Genomic DNA, 916 nt, shown 5'->3' with positions numbered 1-916 from the left:
GTATGTATATATATATATATATGTATATATATGTATATGTATATATATTTATGTATGTGTGTGTATGTATGTATATATATATGTATATGTATATATATATATATATATATATATATATATATATATATATATATATATATATATATATATATATCACCGTTCTGTGTAAACATATGAATATATATATATATATATAAATAAATCATTGAATAAATACACTAGTAAATAGATGAATATACATGCATGCATACATACCCCCTACACACACACACACACACACACACACACACATACACACACTGACACGCGTGTGTGTGTGTGTGTGTGTGTATACATTTATATATATAGATATGTATGTACATACACACACACACACACACACACACACACACACACACACACATATATATATATATATATATATATATATATATATATATATATCACCGTTCTGTGTAAACATATGAATATATATATATATGTGTGTGTGTGTGTGTATGTACATACATATCTATATATATAAATGTTTACACACACACACACACACACACGCGCGTGTCAGTGTGTGTGTGTGTGTGTGTGTGTGTGTGTGTGTGTGTGTGTGTGTGTGTGTGTGTGTGTGTGTGTGTGTGTGTGTGTGTGTGTGTGTGTCTGTGTGTGTGTGTGTAGGGGTTATGTATGCATGCATGTATATTCATCTATTTACTTGTGTATTTATTCAATTATTTATTTATAAACTGTCCTTCTTTCTCCGTGTATTTATAGTTACCGAGCTGTACTGTACATATAATTGACTATGGTACAGTCGAATTCAGATTATCCAAAAATGATATAGAAATAACTTTGACACGTACGATATGAAATAATAAAACAATCTTCCTATAAAAAATGGTTTATATCTCAAAAGAAGATGCAA

This window comes from Penaeus chinensis, chromosome 37, assembly GCF_019202785.1.
Source record: "Penaeus chinensis breed Huanghai No. 1 chromosome 37, ASM1920278v2, whole genome shotgun sequence".
In the NCBI taxonomy this organism is placed as follows: Eukaryota; Metazoa; Arthropoda; class Malacostraca; order Decapoda; family Penaeidae; genus Penaeus; species Penaeus chinensis.
Note: the sequence above shows the minus strand (reverse complement) of the source record.